Source organism: Callithrix jacchus, chromosome 19 (assembly GCF_049354715.1).
Source record: "Callithrix jacchus isolate 240 chromosome 19, calJac240_pri, whole genome shotgun sequence".
Classification (NCBI taxonomy): domain Eukaryota; kingdom Metazoa; phylum Chordata; class Mammalia; order Primates; family Cebidae; genus Callithrix; species Callithrix jacchus.
The window spans coordinates 33802403-33818416 of NC_133520.1; the positions used below are offsets into that span (position 1 = coordinate 33802403).

The 16014-nt window shown below is 40.4% G+C and overlaps 1 protein-coding gene and 1 non-coding gene across 12 annotated transcripts in view; one reads left to right on the forward strand and one right to left on the reverse strand.

Moving 5' to 3' along the window:
• The window catches only part of SRGAP2 (SLIT-ROBO Rho GTPase activating protein 2), a 271565-nt gene that overhangs the window by 103276 nt on the left and 152275 nt on the right, over positions 1 to 16014 (forward strand). The gene's annotated exons all lie outside the window — the stretch shown is intronic.
• Positions 10744 to 10873, reverse strand: LOC118149607 (small nucleolar RNA SNORA19). The gene has a single exon (XR_004737179.1). It is a non-coding gene; the product is annotated as a small nucleolar RNA SNORA19 (small nucleolar RNA).

Below are 16014 nucleotides of genomic sequence, written 5' to 3' on the forward strand. Positions count from 1 at the left end.
TACAGGACACAAATTATCCTTTAAAAGCCAGCTCTGTGCAAGAAGATGGGGTTAAGGTTGAGGAGAACATGACGTCTTAAGCCAGAATGAGAATTTCCTCCAGATGTTTTCTCCTCAGAGTTTCTTATCTTTCCCAAGTCTTATTCTCTTTATGATAAGATAATCATCTGATAATAAAATGTTATTTTAGGATGTGATAAATGAAGACTTAGGGGAGGAATCATTTGCTTTAGAAAATGATTCATGGATTTATTCTGTTGGTAATCTCCTCCTAATTTAAAGTAGCATTTGATTTTTGATACTATATCATATTCTCAATTTATGGACATATTTATTACAAATTAAGGTTCAGATATGTTAATCTCCAAGTCATCTGAGTTGCTCTGATTAGGATCACCTATACCAGGAATAGGGTGGTTTCTCCAAGGCTAGAAGAATTGATTTGGTTTCTGATAAAGATGGTACCTGGCATCATTTTTTTTCCTCAAATACCTAGTGAGTATTTATTGATTGACCAATTCTGTGCTTGTACAAGGTATTGGAAGATAGAAGAGAAGTGTAGGGGTTCATATGTGGTTGGAGAGAATATTTCGGATACAGGAAGCAATTAGAGTATAAGCAGTAATGATCTTATTAAGAGATCACTGGTGTTATGTACAACATAGATGTGATGAAAAGTTCGAGATGGATAAAGGGTCTGGAATAGTCAGGAAAGTTGTTATGAAGCAGGTGGGACCCAGGCTGGAGAGGTAGCTTTGTGTAGGAGAGGAGAGAACAGCAGGTGCAGGTGAGAGGAAGCAGGAATATTTGGTGATGAGAGGGTGTAGGGGCTAGTGTGGGATCCAGCTTTATTAAAGGGAAGGTTCCTAACACATTCGTCTAATTTTCATTGCACATTCCTTGAACTCCTTTGTGCCTTGGGGTGTAGCAAGGAGCAAACTGCCTCTTCTGCATAGCACTTATAATAGATGAAGAAATGGGCATTACACAAATCACACAATTAGATATGTAATTTAAAGTCAGGATAAGTGTGGAAGGAAAGTATTTGATACAAGGTGGTACAAGAACCTGGAAGAGGCAACTTTTCCACTTTATAGCTGGTTTACTCCAGTAGCTTCCTGTCTGATCGTATCCTGAGTAACAATCAATCTAATTATTCAACAAATTCCTTTTAAATACCTATGAGTTACTATGCTCTGTTTCGATTCGTATAGGAACTAACATAAGCTTAGGCATTCCTGGTTAAGCTGAGCATAGTGACTTATGCCTGTAACACCAGCACTTGGAGAGAGTAAGGCAGGAGGATTTCTTGAGGCCAGGAGTTTGAGACCAGCCTGGGCAACATAGCAAGACCCTATCTCCACAAAAAACAAATATTGGCTCAGCATAGTGATGCATGCTGTAGTCCTAGCATCTCAGGAGTTGGGAGGATCGCTTCAGCCCAGGAGTTGGAGGCTACAGTGAACTATGATTGCACCACTGCACTCCAGCCTGGATGACAGGGTTAGACCCTGTCTCAAAAAAAAAAAAAAAAAAAAAATCTCTGCTTAACAGGAAAAAGAGCTGTGTAAAGAGTATAATGTGAAATGTGCTTTAGTAGAGATATGAGAACACAGATATTTTCAAGAGCAGTGGAAGATAAGGTTAAATAAGTAGAGTAGACCCCAAATGATAGCTCTTTGGTAGCAAGTAGAGAAGTTCAGATTGGGTGTGGCAGCTTGGTAGTGGACCCTCTGGGTTCTTGGGTGAGGAGAGAACATGAGGGAAAGAGAAGGCTGCGATGAGGGTTTTGGGGGTAATCTATACACAATGTAAGAGCAAAACAAAAAAGAGAAAAGGAAGGGGAGCAGAAAGGAAGTAGGAGTATATTCAAGAAACTTAACAGGACTGGATAACTGACTGGATAAAGAATAGAACCATAGTGGTCAGAAGTGACTCAGTGTCTCTATCCTGGCAACCTAGAAGAACTGTGGCATTCAAGATAGAAGTGGGGGTGTTGAGGGGAGATCTGTTTTAAATGGTGATTCTACTTTGAACATTTTGGGTTTGCAGCAGCATGAGGCCAGCAGGTATCCAGTTGATGTCGTATTGCTGAGGTATGAGGTTATGACTGGGCATAGCTAGCAGAATCTTCAGGGTAAAAGTGATTGTGGAAGAGATGAAAGTATATGAATTCAGGGAAGAGAAAGAGGAGAAGAAAGAGCTAAATCCAGGACCCCATGCTTAGGGAATAAAAGCTACGGGTTGGTAATAAAAGTTACTACAAGGAGAAGCAAAAGCTACCCGAAGAGATAGAGAATTGTTTTGTTTTTTTAAGGCAGAGAATAGAAGGTAAGGTGGGAAAGTGTTGTCTGATGGAACTAGAAGTGTTTCAAGTAGAAGACCTGTAAGAGCAATTTCTTATTGATACCCTCTCATGTATAAGATATTGTGAGAGATGCAGAGATGACTAAGAGGAGCCCAAACCCAAAAGCTTTCAACCTCTTAGGGTGAAACATATGAAATAGCTGGGTTTTTTGTAACTTAAAAAGGCAATTTTATATAGTACAGCCTGGCAGAAGAGGAGATAGAACATATGTACAAATGCATTTAATACAGGCAAGGTGGTGAGAAACTCCATAAGAGAGGTTCAGGCAACATCCTACCTTCATGCATAATTTATTCCTAAAAATGTATACAGAAGTCAAATGGTTGAATGTCTAACTACAGTTTTATGTGGAGTGGGTGGGTTCTATTATTATAAATAAGTGTATATGTGACATTCTGAATTATACCTCACCTGATATATTGTTAGCATTGCATACCTTGTCTTTAGTTCTGTTTGTTTTTCCACAGTTAAACTCATGGCCTGCCTGCTTAAGTCCAGTGAATACTTCAAGAGTTTACATAGCTGATGAATTCTACCCCTATTTTAGTAATACAATGATGAGACCTCTACTTCTTAATGCAACGTTAGTAACAGCACTTTGATTTATCCATTTCCACTTGTTTTTGTGTTGCAAAAGATAACCAAGTGTTCAGATGATTGCACAGCACAAGCATTGCTGTGCGGAGATAACCATCCTGCTGAAGCAGAATTGGTACCTGGCAGTCAGCATCATAAGCCAAGCTTGAAACATTTGCTGGCAACTGAAAATTTGACATTTTGGCATAAAAAAGGCATCTTAGGCATGTCTGATTTTGTTAAGATATAAGTTTGACTGATGTAATAGACCCCAAGTAATAATGGCATATACAAGACAGAGGTTGATTTTCTCTCATGTAGTAGTATAGCTGTTAGCCGTCTAGGGCTGTCAGGCTTCTTATACCATCCCCAGAGTGTTGTCTTCTTCTGTATGACCCAAGATGGCTCACTGCCATCACGTTCTCATTCCAGCCAGCAGTAAAGGCAACAGGACAAGGGGTACATATGGCCTTAGTTTTTAAAGGTACAGTCTGGAAGTGGCACATACATCTCTTCAACTCATAATCTGACTGGCCAGAACTTAGTCACATGGTTATACTGAACTGCAAGGGAGCCTGTGAAGTGTAGTTATTATTCTGGGTGACTATAGAGTTTCTATTATTGTAGAAGAAGGGGAAATATTGGGGGACAATCAGCAGCATCCACCACATTGTCCATGTGTGGTATATGGAAGGACAAGTGTAGGAAAGACCATGTCTACCCATCCGTACAGAGTACCACAGTTGCATAAAAAAGAGAGATTTCTTCTGATTGGGGGACCGAAGAGGGCTTTAGGGAGGTCAAGTTCAATGCATGCGAAATGAAAAAATAAAAGTGCCAATGCTGGGTATTGATCCTTTAAGCACAAGACAGTTGAGACAATGCAGAAGTTGTAGAAAGAAGGTGAAAAAATGGGAAAGGAAGCATTTAGATAGAGCAGTTAGAAAAGGCTAACAGAAGTGGGGACAAAGGCTGGTGGATAACTCATCTGTTTTGCCAAAGAACAGGAATTATAAATGTGATTGTGAAATAAACCTGGAAGAGACAGGGGCCAGAAGATTAAAGAGGTCTATGAATGCCAGGCGGCAGGGTTTGGGCTTTATTCTGTAAGCATGGGGACCATTGATAGTTTTGAGCAAGGAACATAATTATGGCTGTGCTTTGGAAGGGTAACTATGGCAACAATGCATATGATCAATTGGAGCAGAGAGACTGGAAGGACAAGGACCTGTTAAGAAAGGAGTCCAGTGGTGAGGTTAATGTGGGCCGAAACAGAGGTCATACCCTTGGAAATAGACAAGATGGGGCCAAGTGTGAGGGCAAGAATCAATGGAAGTCAAAGAAGCTGGAACAGAGAAAGTGCTCTTGGTTTCCTGGGTCTCTGGAGTGACAATAGTACTGTATTTTCATTCAATCGGTGAACTGTAGCCTTGATTTTGCTGACTCTAGGACTGATCCCAGAATAGTTTATTCTCTGCCCAGAACATCTCAGCGGGCACTCATCACCTCCCCCGGAGCTGTAGCAGCTGTTGGCCTAGCAATGCCATGAATTTGTCTTCCTGTGCTGCCAGGAGAGCAGCTGCCAGCGGCAGCTCTGGACAAACCCATCTCAGGGACGTGGAAAGTATTCAACTTGGGATGCGGCAGGTTGGCCCGGGCTGAATTTGGTCCACATGGATTCATCTCACCATTTTCCAGGCCACTCTCTCATTCTGGCTAGGTTTCAGCCACTCATACTGGGCTAGGTTGGGTATTTTCTTACAGTTCTAAGTGACTGCCTTTAGGGATGGACGCTGCTGAACTGCTTTCTTTGTCTTTTGGACATTTCCTCCCCTGGAAACCATTACTCTGTCACCCTTTGGCTTTGCTTCCTACTCTGCTCTGCTCCTGCTCACCTTTTGTCCTCTCTCACACTATGCTTAGTACAAACATCCTCATTAAAGCCTGCACAGTTCTGACTCCATTGCAGAGTCTGACCCTCTGGTTCCATTCCTTTCCTTTCCCCTTCCCCTGGAGGATGAGAGATGTTGCGGATAGAACTGTAGCGATTATTTGACTCTACCTTATTCTGCTTTAAGACAGGTAACATGGCCTCCCTCATCCCTGTGAATTGTGGGAAGACCCTGCTAATGTCTGAAATTCTGTCAGCCTGATTTGATTAAGAGCAGTGATAAAGTATTATGCAAGGGTAGGAAGCCTTTCTAGGGAAGACGTTCTTGCATTTTCTTTGGCTCCTTGAAGAGCATAAATGTATTCCTATTTGTTGCTGAGCCTTTGATTGTCTTTTTTAAGTGGAATTTGTGTTAATATTGCCCAGCAGGACTCTAATTGATAATGCGTTGGCTGTTTTTTTTTTTAATAGACTTGCTGTAAATTACCTTTCAGTCATAGCTCACTTGGTTTTGATCTCCTGCTTTTAATAGCTCATTTTTTTAGGTAGCTTTTTTTTTCTGTTGAGGTTTTAGAGGAATACTTCTACATTGCTATCCTGCTGTGTTCCTTGCAGAGACCTTCTGCTATTTTATAACCTACTGTCAATATCTTTGCAGTGTTTCTCTCAGCTTCTTTTTCTCCTCAACACATATTTGTTCACTGTTTTAGAGGCTTTGTTCTAAACTCATAGAGGACAGAGATCCAAAGAAATAAAAGTAGTAGTTCTTTCTCATATGAATTTATAATCTAGTCAGGGGAAAATTAAATTCAAATACAAGAATACAAATCTTTAACATAAGGCTGTATGTGTTAAGTACCAACACTACAGAAGAGATGAGGCTCAGTTGATGTGGTCAGGAAACTTCAATAAGGAAATGAGATTTGAACAAAGCTTTAAAGAAAATGGCTCTTGATAGATGGAGAAGAAGGGAGGGGGAAGATGTTCTAAGAAGAAAAGGTATAGCTAGATGAAAGAACAAAGCACTTTTGAGGTACAGTGAGTAGACTGGTTTAGCTGGGAGAGTAAGTGGATATGGAGGAAATGGACAAAGGTAAATAGGTTTGTATTGTGGAGGGCCTTGACTCTTTTTTTTGTTTTTTGAGACGGAGTTTCGCTCTTGTTACCCAGGCTGGAGTGCAATGGCGCGATCTCGGCTCACCGCAACCTCCGCCTCCTGGGTTCAGGCAATTCTCCTGACTCAGCCTCCCGAGTAGCTGGGATTACAGGCGTGCGCCACCAAGCCCAGCTAATTTTTTGTACTTTTAGTAGAGACGGAGTTTCACCATGGTGACCAGGATGGTCCTGATCTCTTGACCTCCTGATCCACCCGCCTCGGCCTCCCAAAGTGCTGGGATTCCAGGCTTGAGCCACCGCGCCTGGCCGGGCCTTGACTCTTGATTAGAGATTTGGCTCTACACAATAGACACTAAAAACCACTGATGGTTTAAATACGTATGAACTCTGATTAAGGAAGATTAACCTGGTGGTAGTTTGCTAAATGACAAGAAACATGAGACAAGGAAACCAGTTGCTGCAGTAGATCATAAGGATCTAAATTAGGTTGGGACGGTAGGAATAAAAAGAAGAGGAATTTATCTTTCTGTCCATTTAGCAAATACATATCTTATCACCATGTGCCAGACACATGCCAGATACCACCCCTGTACTCCTAAAGCTTACAGTCTAGAGACAGATGGAAAGCACCTGGTACAGGAAGAATCTACAGGAATTGCTGACTGGTGGGATTCAAGTTGCCAGTGAGCTTGGAAGCCACAAAAGAAGGAGGTCTGGACGTATCATTTTGACTTGAGTGACTGATAATTTATTGGTACCTTTAAAAGAAATATATACATTTTAAACAGGAGTTAGGAGAAGGAATTGTTTTTGAAGGGGTAGAATATGAGAAATTTGGTGTTTGGATTTTAAGTTTAAGGCTTTGGAAGAGTATCGAAGCTGAAATTTCTAGTGATTGACAAAATGAATGGCTGTATACAGGGCTAAAGAGATTTTTTGGCTGTTGGTAGAGATTTGCACATGTGCACAGAGAGGGGATGGTTGAAACTGTGGAAATATATTTGTGATTTCCAATAGTAAGGGTTTAGAAGGACAAAGGGGAAACTTCCTTTGTATCATCTGTGATACTCAGATTAGAGAGTGTATAAAGGAATTTAAATGATATATTTATTTCTGCATCATTCAGTATATATTTTAGGAACCTAATTATGTATCAGTAATTGGGCTTGCTACTGGAGATAGAGAAGAAAAGACAATATCCAATTTTCACTAATATTAAATTAGCAGAATATCCAGGAGGTTGACATAGAAAGTAAACCTGCTTGTTTGCTGGTTATCAGTTGTGTCACTATTGGAAGGGATGTGAGGGAGCAGGGCCTAGGTATCTCAAGAATTTGGTAGACATTCAACCTGCAATACTCCTTTCAGTGGGAGGTTAGTTACACAATTAATTAAAGAAAAATTCATGTAGAGTCCATGTTCTTGGCCTCAGGCCCGGTATTTGAATGTGCACCATCTCTGTAGTTACATCACTACTGCCGATGGATTCCTCCTCTGGAATTGAGTTCAAAGTCATTCACCAGTCTCATAGGATAGCATTGGGTTGAAAAGCGTAGAGTCAGTAGGTGGCCATGGAAAATGTTATAGCTGTGGTTGCAAATCAGAAAAGGGTGGAGGACCAGAAAGTTCCTCCTTGAATATAAATTGACCTTCAGGAGGGAAGTACTAGGAAACATGAAGCTGCCGGAAGGGAGAAACCCTGACTTCCTGGACCAGTGCGTCACTTACTCATTTTGGATATATTTGAGAGCTGTTTGTTCCCCCAGGAAAGATTTTGCCCAGATGTAGCATCTGGTGTTGCAAGGATTGGCTTCCTTTCCCCATGGCTCAAGATGCCTTTGTTGAGAAATTAACAGAAGGTTCCTTGGTGTGTTTTGCATGGGCCCAGTTCATATAGAACCTTATATCGTGGTTGAGTACTTTTTGGAGAAGAGTTGGGAGGACTTCTCACATATTGGTAAAGCAGAATGGAAGAGACACAGAAGGCCATTTGGGAATCAGCAAGATAGGGTGATCCAGTCTTTGGAAGAGAGTAATAATGCAGTTAAAAGTTCTTTGGGAAGCTTTGTGACTTACTGGGAAAAACCAGAGCTTTGAGCCAGAAAAACTTGGGTCTGAATCCTGTCTATTCTACTCCTGTGTGGCCTTAAGCAAACCCTGTTAGCCTCAGTTTCTAACCTGTGAAATGTTGAGAGTAATACTTACCTTGAAGTGTTCATCTAAGGATTTATATATACATATATATTGTATATACAGCACTAGCTAATGTCTGTGACTTAATGGATGCACAATAAATGGTAGCTGATAAAATTATCAGGAAGGGTCAACCCTGGTAGTTAAGATCACAGGTTCTGGGAACCAAATTTCCTGGGTTCATAATCCTGGATTTCCCTAACACTTACTTGCTCTGTGAGTTTTAGATGAAAGTTTTCAATCATCTCAGTTTCCTCATTTGCAAAATGAGGATAATATTTGTACTTACCTTATGGAATTGTTAATGCTGGTTAAGTGAATTCATAAAAATGTGAAACACTTAGGACAGTGCTTGGCACATAGTAAATGTAAATAATAGCAAGTATTATCCTTGTTTTCAGGATTTGGGCCTGAGCACAGCTATGGTGAGTAAAACACTGGTATATTAGGTGCACTGGTCATTCCGTTAAGAGTTTAGCATTCCTAAGCTTGGCCAGGTAAGACGTCAGTTTCCATTTTCTTCAGATCCCTGTGGGTCCTCATGAATGAGAAATTCATCCCCTACCCTGATTTTTATGGTATAGCCACATTGGGCAGGACATATACAATTATGTGACTCTATGTAATTGCATGGTCAGTCCCTATAAAAACTCAGCAATTATATGTTTTTTTTCGGTAAGGTGTCATATAGTTCAACCTTGGTGGGTTACTTTTAGATCCAGGCTTATAATCATGAAGAAGAGTACATTTGTCTATAGCCACTCTCCGATTTTCTTATCCTCTTAGAGTTAATAGTTAGCCCCATTGCCAAATTGCTGAGTTTCTATAAAGATATACTGTTGAGGCCCACAGGTCCCAATTTTGACTTGGGCAAATAAAAGAAGGCCAGTCCTATTCAGCTTCCTGTATTATCTACCATCGAGGCCAGCAGGCCAGGGCAGTACAAACCTTAGTCATGAGTATAACAGTATATGGTTTACTAGATTGTTTGTCTCATGAGGCCAAACAAAAGCTCCCAAGCTTCTACATAAATGGCTTTATATCTTCCTTTTAGGGTAGGGAATGATAAGAGGGCATGTCAGAAGCAAAACATGCTTTTATGAGTAACTGGGAGGATGCTAGAGACTCCTGAGAGTTTGCTTTGTCTCCTAGGATCTGCCACTGGAATGTCAGCAGGCCATACCTCAGGCTTTCAGTTCCATGGAGCAAAGACAGTGGTGATCATGTTTCTTGACAACAGTGCTGGTGTGTGGCGAGCTTTTGGTTTTCATTTTCTCTGCTCCTATAAGCCCCATAATAATTCCATAGCAGACACAGGAAGCAATGTGTCTAACTACTACTAAGCAATGTGTTCTTGGGATCTTTAATTCTCAGGAATTCGCCGCCGATTAAATGAATTTACTTTGATCCAATTCTCTTTTCAAGGCAAAAGCTGTGTCATCTTATTGGGAGCTGACTGTGTTAAGTGGGAGGGTTTACAATATAAGAAGAAAAGACAGTCTCTGCCATACATGCTTTTATAATTGAACTGGGGAAAATCGGGCAGGCTGACAGAGAATAATAAGAATACATGTGCACAGGAATCTAAAAATAGCACCCCATTTAAAGCAGTTTCCAGTAGTCGCCAGGAAGAGAAGAAAGGTGGAGTACTCAGGAGGGACTTGTACTTAGTTCAGTCAGGGAAAGGTAAAAGAGAATATAGTTATGTTCTCAATTAGATTTGTTCCCTAGTTAATTGAAGTAAAGACTTTAATATCTAATTCCTATGCTGCACAGAAGCATTACACAGTGAGGAGAAACATAGTGACATGAGAAGGACTCAGTGTTAATGAACGATTTAGGGAGAATGAGAAAAAAGTAAGGTTTGGGTTTTTCAGAGTTGAAATAGGTTCATCTTTTCTGCTAGCTCCTTCTTTTATACATTGCCACTATCATTGCTCATTGGGTTTTAAATTCAGGGAGAATCAATGAGCACAGTTCTGCTTCTTAATATATTTAGGGTGCAGCTGGTTAAAGAGCCAGGATTAGAAAATGAATCGAACAAGCTAGGATTATCTTCAAACTAGGATGCTGAGCTGTGTTTGCTGATTCCTGCTTAAGCAGTCGGGACAGGGCATCCTTGCATGAAATTCAGACATCCCTCCCTGGCAGCCTCTGTGTTAAAGTAGAGGTTGCAGAACAAGTCTGGCAGCTCTCAGCCTGAACCCTTGTAAACAACAGATGTTCATAACTAAGTTCTAGGGTGGGGGTAGGGGTTATTGTTGATGCTTGAAATTCTTTGAATTTATAGGCAGCATCTCAGGGATTTAGCAAAAGGAGGAAGTTGTACAGAATTGATTTCTGCAGTGTACAGGTAGACATGATGCCTCAGATGGATTTCCTTGAAGACAAAGCACAGGCTATTGAGTGGATTCTAAAACAGAGTGAGGTGAACCCAGGAAGGCAGGCACAGTTAAGAAAAGGTTGGCTTCTTAGGTGTATTGACTTCCTGCCCTCCTCCTCCTCCCTCACCCCTTTTTATACATGGACTGGATTTGTCAGCCTCCTTCTTGCTTCTGTTGTCTGTGGTAATGGGTGAAAATGTGTGCCCTTTGTTTTTTATTGTTTGAAGGTGACTAGCAGCAATGACTAAATTAGTCATACTGCTAATTAACCTCCAAAATGTTTGTTTAGCACATCGGAAATACCTTTTCTCTTGAAATAAAGAAAAAAGACAATGAAATGTGTACTTCAAACCTTTTTTTTGAGATGGAGTTTCACTCTTGTTGCCCAGGGTGGTGTGCAATGGCGCAATCTCAGCTCACTGCAACCTCTGCCTCCTGGGTTCAAGTGATTTTCCTGCCTCAGCCCTCCCAAGTAGCTGGGATTACAGACATGCGCCACCACGCCCAGCCAATTTTTGTATTTTTAGTAGAGATGGGGTTTCTCCATGTTGGTTATGCTGGTCTCGAGCTCCCAACCTCAGGTGATCCACCCACCTTGGCCTCCCAAAGTGTTGGAATTACAGGCATGAGCCACCGTGCCCAGCCAAATGTGTGCCCTTTCTTACCACAGAGTCCTATATGTACATGCGTACAGACACACAGTGTATTCAGCCATTTTTTCAATGCTATAAATACCTGAGGCTGGGTAATTTCTAAAGAAATAAGGTTTGATTGGCGTATGGTTCTGCAGGCTGTACAGGAGGTATGGTGCTGGTATCTGCTTTTAGTGAGGCCTCAGGAAGCTTATAATCATGGCAGAAGGCACTGGGGAGCCAACATGTCACATGACAAGAGTGGGAGCAAGAGTCGGGGGAGGTCCCAGACTTTTGAACAACCAGATCTCTTGTGAACTAAGTGAGCGTGAACTTACTTATCAACACGGAGATAGTGCTAAACCATTCATTGAAGGATCTATCCTCAGGACTCAATCACCTCCCACCAGGCCCCACCTCCAACATTTGGAATCGCATTTCAACATGAGATTTGGAGGGGACAAACGTCCAAACCATAACACACATGCAGGTACACACAGGAAGAGCACACAGGTGCTTTTCCCTTAGTGTCTTCCAAAGGATGCAACTCAGGTTTGTATGATATACTGATTAATGGGTTGTTGTTATGGGCTTTGTCTTGGACTTTAACCTTATTCTTGTACTTTCTCAATGTTGATTTTGCTAGATATTAATTACATCATTAAACAGAGGTGAGTGAGTGATGAGAAGATGGCTTACGAAGACTTCAGTGCTACTCCCCATTCCCTAGTCCCCAAGCATACGTACCAAGTTTCCAGCCAGATGATGAGTGCTTAGGAAATGTTCTACTTTGAACATCATAGTTCAGTGAAGTCATAATAGAAAAAATATAATACATCTTTAGTAGGCTTCCTTGGTACCAAATTAAAGAAGACTTCAGAAAGGTTCTTACCATAAATCAAATGAAAAAAAAGCAATTTATCAGATCTGGGAATGTTCTTGAGCCATTCTAGCAAGAAACAACTGGCTTGAAAGCCTTTGATAAAATCACTTATTCTTTTGGAGGCTAAGAACATCTTTGTATGATTTTCTTTTCTTTTTCTGAGACAGAGTCTTTCACTCTGTTACCCAGGCTGGAGTGCAGTGATACCATCTTGGCTCACTGCAACCTCTGCCTTCTACCTTCAAGCAATTCTCGTGCCTCAGCCTCTCAACTAGCTGGGATTACGTGTGCACACCACCATGACTGGCTACTTTTTATATTTTTAGTAGAGATGGAGTTTTTCCATGTTGGCTAGGCTGGTCTTGAGCTCCTGACCTCAGGTCATCTGCCTGCCTTGGCCTCCCAAAGTGCTGGAATTACAGGCGTGAGCCACCACGCCCAGCCCATCTTTGTACTATTAAGCCTTCTGGAAAACAAGTCTACTTCTGGCTCTTTTGTCCATTTGTATGAAAAGTTTTGGTGAGCAGCAATCCTGGTATGTGAGGTTCACTTAATCTTTCAGCAAACGTTTATTGAACATTTATTCTGTGCCAAGAGTTGTGCACGGGATTAAACATAGAAGAATACACTAACATTCTAGCTCATGGAAGTTACTATTTGATGTGAAATATTTTAAGTTTGTGAGTATATATGTGTGTGTGCTCTGATGAGGCATAGACTTCAAGGTTGAGGATACAGAATTGTTGGGTGATGAGTCACCCTGTTCGTCACATTTATTGTATGTGAATCAGTAATAAGCACTTGACTTCATTCTCATCCCTAATCACTGCAGGTTTGGGGGTCACAAAGAAGTATAGGATTCAGCTCCTTCTCTCAGGAAGCTCATGGTGTCCTGCGGAAGACAGAGGGTTTACATGAAAAAGATAATACAAAATAACATACACTTACTGCCAACGGAGAGATGGGAGAAATGATTTCATTTTTCTCCAGAATGCAATCTTTAAACATTTAAAAAATTTTGCCATAATGCTAGACTTACAGAAAAATTGCAGGAATAGCACAAAGAATTTTTGTATACTATCATTTTATCCAGACTGCCCAGAAATGTTAACATATTACTACATTTACTTTATACTTCTCCCTTTTTATACCCAATTCTCACACATGTATTTTGTTTTTCTGAAACACTTGAGAGTAAATTACAGACACAATACCCTTTTATCCATGCATACTTTAGGCTATACTTAACTAAAAATAAGTATGTTCTTTTACATAATTGTAGTACAGTCATCAAAATCAGAGCATACAGATTGATATAATACTATTATCTAACCAATAGACATTCAGATTTTACCAGTTGTTCTAAAAATGTCCTTTTTGGCAAAAGGAAGTCTAAGATTATGCAGTTCATTCAATTGTCTTATCTCTTCAGTTTCCTTTCCTGTGGGATGATTTGCAAGTTTTTCTTAATACTTCAAGGCATTGACATTGACCCAGTTATATTGTAGAATGTTCCTTAACTTGATATTTCTGGTAATTTCTGATATTTCCTTATGATTTGATTCAAGTCACACACTTTTGGCAGGAAAACCATAAAATGTAATGTCAAATTCTTCTCAGTGCATCATATTGGAGGCACTTGCTGATGATTTGTGCCATCACTGGTGATGTTAAATTTGACTGTTTGGTTACAGTTGTGTCTGCTAGGTTTCTCCACCATAAAGCCATTCTTTCAGCTTTGTAATTAATCCATATACTGTGGAGAGATACTTTGAGACCACGTGAATATCGGCTTACCCTTCAGCTCTTAACACTCACTAGTTTTAGCACCCATTATAATTCTTTCTTGAACCAGTTTTTATCATGACAGTTACCAAATAGTCATTTTTCCAGTTTTCATCTTCTACATTTATCAGTTGAAATTCTACTGTAAGGAAGAGCTTTTCCATCACCCCCATTTTTTGGTCTGCTTGTTGGTTTATATCATTGTGGACTTGTGGATTATTATTTTATTCAACAGGTTATATACCTTTACCATCTTTATTTTAATGTTCATATTATTCTAGATTTGGCCAGTGGAGTCCCTTCAAGCTGGCTCCTGTGTCTTACTGATATGTTCCCATCATTCTTAGAGCACTTTCTTACTTATGGCACTGTCAGATGTTCCTGTTCCAGGCTTAACTTGTACTTTCCTTGCCTTTGCTCTGGAGTTGGCCATTTCTTCAGAGAACCTTGGTTGCTTTTATTGGGAATTCGTATTTAGAAGCCATGGATGCTAAATAAGCTCTTGGTTACTCAAGTACCATTATTTATAGTCCCTTTCAGCAGACAGAGGTAGTAGATTTATTTTCCCTAAAAATAAGAGGAAAACAGTCAATGTAGTAGAACAACTTATCTTACAGGTATACAAGGAAGACACTGGGAGTCATTTATAGAGCATAGGGAGAAAACTTTTGGCATGGTACAGTGATATATGTATGTACACATAGACACGCACAAACCCAAATGTATTTCTATAACTATTTCTTTATCTGTCTATCTACTTATGTATATTAAAGCCTATGAATTCACATCAGTATCTTTCATTCCAATCCAACACCTCATGTTTTTAATTTTCTCCCCTTTTCTGTTCTGTGAACAGTAAGAAACCTGGCTCCTATTATCCATATCACATATGTTCACTTAACTGCTCAGTCCTAGAGTGTATAGAAAGTTGTTTCAGAATTACTAACCTATGCCTCTGAAAAGGTGACTACTGACTAGATTTTAATACTTGTTTAGAGTTCTTTTTGTTCTTAGCCCTGAAGGCCAAAACACAGTGTTCAAAAGTTAGTTGACTAGTTCTTTCTTTCCTGTCTTAGTCTGTTTTGTATTGCCATAACAGAATAACTGAGTCAGGTAATTTATAAAGAAAAGAAGTTTATTTGGCTCACCACTGTGGTGGCTAGAAAGTATAAGAACGTGGCATCAGCATCTGCTCAACTCCTACTGAGGGCCATGTGCTACCTGACAACATGGCAGGAGAAGCTGAAAGGGTAGGAAACCAGTACAAAGAGAGCAAACACTGGGAGGAAGCTTGCTTTACAACAGCCCACTCTCTCAGAAACTAATCCAGTCCCACAAGAGTTAGAACCCACTTCCACGAGAGTATTAATCTTATTCATGAAGGATTCTTGCCACTACCCAGACATCTCCCTAATAGCCCCGCCTCTCAATACCACTTGCAATTGTAATCAAATTTCAACATGAATTTTGGAGGGAATGAACCATATTCGAACCATAGCATCCCTCAACCTCCAGACCTTTAATGTAGTTAAATTACTTGTTGAAGTATGATTTAGTTTATTTATTTGTTTGTATTTAATGTTTTCCCTTCCAGAATGGGGTTTTGATGAACATTTCTCACTGCCAAACCCTTTCTCTTGACAAAAGATGGTTCGGATTCAGGAGAAGTGAGAGACCCACTTATCCATAGATTAAGTCAGGGTTTTAGCAGAAATCAGTGATGCAGATGTAGGCTAGACATGCACTGCGAACAAACCAACCATTTCCCCCTACTTCTGGGCCAGCCCTGTCTCTAGGCAAGCCATTTTATAGATTGAGACCCTTGCCAGTTTCTCCTAAGCCTACTCCTAGGTTCTTCTCGCCATTCTTCCTGATCACCTCTTTTGCATTTAGCGAACCAAGAATTCAGCATCAGCATCAGCATCTGCTCAGCTGTAGGCTATGATTATGTGAACTGTTGACCAGCAGCTCATGTAATATGCTTGATGTAGGACCTTAGGATGATGTTGATCTAGCCTCTCAGACATGAAGCCCCAGGGCACTGCTCATTGACACCCAAACTTGCAGAATTTTAAGTCCTTTTGTAAGACTGTTTGTTAATGCCCTGTTCTGACACCCTTTAAATTTTTCCTCCTGGGTTTTCTTCAGTTACATGCTTTGGCTTCTCTAGTAGCTCTTTTGCATCA